Source organism: Propithecus coquereli, unplaced genomic scaffold, assembly GCF_000956105.1.
Source record: "Propithecus coquereli isolate 6110/MARCELLA unplaced genomic scaffold, Pcoq_1.0 Scaffold103, whole genome shotgun sequence".
Lineage (NCBI taxonomy): Eukaryota > Metazoa > Chordata > Mammalia > Primates > Indriidae > Propithecus > Propithecus coquereli.
In genome coordinates this window covers 2,848,502-2,852,451 of record NW_012134192.1, presented here as the reverse complement: position 1 = coordinate 2,852,451, position 3,950 = coordinate 2,848,502, and the positions used below count along the sequence as shown (strand labels likewise).

Sequence of the window (3,950 nt, the reverse complement as noted above, 5' to 3'; positions counted from 1 at the left end):
TAGTGGCGTGGTCAAGAGATGTATTGTGAGACAGAACTTACAAAATTTGCTGAGATAACCATGGTCTTCCAGGAGAGGTTTCCCCAGTGTACTGACGAAAGTTACCCACCCCCCATTTCCAGCTGGATTCAAGATTCCTTTGGTCTGGACACAGTTGAAATCACTGGTGCTATTTCTGAATAATACTTTTCTACCAATGAGACAAGCACTGGTTAAAATTTTTGCTTTGTATTATTTGGTAAACCCATAAAAATAGTTTGAAATGATTTCCACATACAAAAGAGAAGTTCACAAAGAAAAAACTATATTTTATAATACGTCACAGGATTAGAGAGAAAAAAAGAAAAAACTATGTTTTAAATAATTTTTGTTTGAACCCCCTAGGCAGAATATTAGTGTATTATTTTTATCTCCCTTTACCTTTTCTCTTAAACCAAGTCTGTTTAATTAAAAATACAATGGAGATAATTATCTACTTTCATGAAATTTTCCTAGTGACACAACTTTTAAAAATGATGAAAAAAGAAATATGCTAATTATATCTTTCTCAATTTTCTTTTTTCTCAGACTTCAGGGCTGATTCTATAGTGTTTTTTTTTTTTTTAACATTTTAAATAAAATAACTGGCTATTTCCATAGTTAATTAGCTTTGCCTTTTTTTTCCCTCCACTTGAAACTACTTCAAAAGAACATATAAATATTAAAAATATTGGATGGAATAGTAGATTCAATCTAAAGGTCAACTGTAGAAGCACTATTCTCTCTGAAAACTGGTTTCCATCATGTGGCTATTGGCTTACTAAACTTAACAGCTTTGTATGAGGACATTTTTGGTGAGTTGGAAACATGCTTTAAGCATGAGATTGGTTGGAAGGGTTCAACTCACCTTTACTGTAAATTGGTTGTAAAATGTGACTTGCTTTGAGAATTGGTGTCATCGTTCTTCTCTTGTTCATAGTGACATCTGGCTTAGCATTCTCTTTGAACTTGTTCCCTAGTGTCACAATCTTCCATTTATGGAGATGACTTCTGCAACTCACTGGATTTTTTTGAAAAATTCTAACTGGACTTTTCATTTCTAACAATTCAGTCACCATACTTCTGAAATACAGTAACCGAAAAGAATTCGAGTCATGCACAATCATGTTACTGGAAATCCTGTGAGTCGCCTGTGCTGTTGGGATGAAGCCAGAGGTGTGTTACCTGCAAGCATTGGATTCATGGTATCTGGAAGGTCTATAAATCACAGTGGTTATTTGCAAAGATGTTCTTTCTTTTTTCTATTTCTCTCTTTTCCTCTATAAGAAGAAAATAAAATATGTAGGCCCATTAATCTGCACAGGTCACTCGCACTGATAACGCATATTCTTGGGAAAAGTAAATCTGCAGTTCAATTCGTATATAACACACAAAAAAGGGGCAAAAGGCCCAGTCCATTTCACTTTTAGCAATTATGAAGACCTAAGTACTAATGAAGCTATTGGAATCATTTGTCCTGGGTTATCTTAAAATTTAAGGAAAGATAATGCATATTTCTAAAATTAATCCAGTGGGTTTAATTTGGCTTTAAAAACCAATCATAAATATTAAAATCTAAGATGAGATAATTACAAAGATTTAGATGACAATACATACTGTTCTCTTATTTTTGTATAATAAGTGGGCATTTTGCATGAAAGCTATATTAGAGATACATCGTTGGAGTAAAATGTTCAGATTCCATTCAATATTTTTAATATTTATATGTTCTTTTGAAGTAATTTCGAGTGGAGAAAAAAAAGGCAAAGCTAATTAACTATGGAAATAGCCAGTTATTTTATTTACAATGTTTAAAAACCCAGAAAACAAAAAAACATTGCAGAACCAGCCTTGAAGGCTGAGTTTTACAACAGTGGTACTCAAACAAATTTTTAGTGTACAGTGAGTTAATACTCTTTTCTGAATTAGTTTTTCTCATGGGCTGTTTCTCATCATCTCTCTTCTAAGAAGTTAAAATGTTATTATGAAGACTGAAGTGAGGAAAAGAGTTTGGACCTAAAGATATTTCCTTGACTAGAACTGTTCCTAATATTTTAAGCAGGAGAGCAAATATTGAATGAAGGGCAGTGAGGTACAGCGGTTGCAGTCTGTTCTAACTGGATAGGCACAAAGAACAATAGCAAAAAGGACACTTATTTTGGTATTTGGAGAAGAAAAGCCAATGCCTGATAGTTTTAGCTCACATTAACAGGTACCTAAAATATAAAGTATGAAGGTAGCATTATTATGTGCTCTGTGTAAGCGTTTTCTAGATTGTTTTTTCAAATTCGGAATTTTCAAGTGCCCTTCTAGAAGTTTGTTGAAAGCGGGCTGGTGCAGCTTGGCGTGAATTCACAGCTGTTTAACATCTCAACGATTGCAGGGAGCCCGGCTGCTAATTGGTCCCAAAGCCAATTTAAGTTGTCTTATCACGCAACAGGCACTCACAGCGTCGGTGGGGCTAAGGCATGTCGTACACAGCTCATGATGCGGATTCTTTTTCGAGGCACTCTAGACAGAGCAATTCAGTGACTGTTAAAAACTTAAAAATCAAGTTCACAAGTGGAAACTTGCAATTCTTTGAGGAGAGAAGAGATTGTTTGGAGATTTGAAGAATACCTTAGGAGGCATCAGGAAACACACAAAGGGGACGCTTTTCATGCAGAGCATTTACAGGGATGTAACGTGTCTGCCAGCAGTGTTTCTGTGCTAAGAGTTTTCAGGAGTTAGCATAAATCATACTGTTTTCTTCTTTAACTTCTCTGTCCTCAACTTGCGTTATAATCCTCCTGTCAGCTGTGCGTTTTAAGTGGCATGGCTTAAACGTGGGTGCATAGGCTAATTCTAAAGAGAATCACGGACACATTTAGCAATAAACTACAACGCATTGAGACTAAAAAAATGTTACCGTAGCTTTTTCCTGATGTTTTTTTCCACTAACAAAATATTAGTGTGAAATAATTGTACTCTAGGTTAGTAACAAAACAAATAGGGATTGCATATGTGCATTTAATAACACCTGAAAATAAATATAAAGAAGACAAAATACATATAATTCAGATGACCTTGGAAATGCACAAGTTTGTCATGAAGATTAGGAAACAAAGCACTGGAAAATTACTTCGAAACAAAAGAAAAGTTTCTCAACTCACAAGATGAAATTTTTTATTTCCTTGTAAGAGGAAACTAATCAGATAGTTATTTTCCTGAAACAGCGTTCCAAATGGAAGTTGCTGGGGGGGGAAAGCAACGGTATTTTAATACACGTTGCAATCTGTAATCCTGCACGATCTTCCTGTAATTTTCCAACGTTTTTAAAATGTGGAAAGTAGAATTAGGAGGGCTGGAAATGTTAAGGGAAAAATTTTGATTCCAGTAGTATGAATCGGCAAGTTGAGAGTAAAATAGCAGCCACACACTGCCTTTATTATTCCTCATAAAAGCTATGGCTGAAGAAGCCCATGCCATCAGAGTCTCTGTGGCGCAATCGGTTAGCGCGTTCGGCTGTTAACCGAAAGGTTGGTGGTTCGAGCCCACCCAGGGACGCAACCTCGTTTTATGAGCTGCTGTCCGGTAGTTTTGCACAAATCGCGGAGTTAAGGTCTCTGGGCTAAACTGGGGTGGATTGTCCGAGGACCGGAGCAGAGAAACCGGCGATTTCCACGTCGCGCGGCCCACCGGCGGGTGCTCTTGGGTTTCCGGCCGTGCTGGGGGGTGGTGAGCGAGTCCCTCCTCCAGCCGCTTTCCTCTCCCGGCGTCAGGTGAGGGCTGCTTGCCGTGCCCCGAGACCGGAGCACCGGGCCCTGCCTCGCCAGGCTCCCGCGGCTGCCGAGTGGGCGGGGCGGGGAGCTCCGGGAGCGCGCGGAAGCTGCGCGTGCCCGTTAACCGCGCGCGCCCGCCGCCCCAGCTCGGGGCGTCCCCGGAGGCCCGCG

General features: G+C 39.0%; 1 non-coding gene across 1 annotated transcript; it reads left to right on the top strand.

The window, feature by feature from the left end:
* Positions 1-3,490: 3,490 nt before the first annotated feature.
* Positions 3,491-3,564, top strand: TRNAN-GUU. Its single transcript has one exon. It is a non-coding gene; the product is annotated as a tRNA-Asn (tRNA).
* Positions 3,565-3,950: the final 386 nt, after the last annotated feature.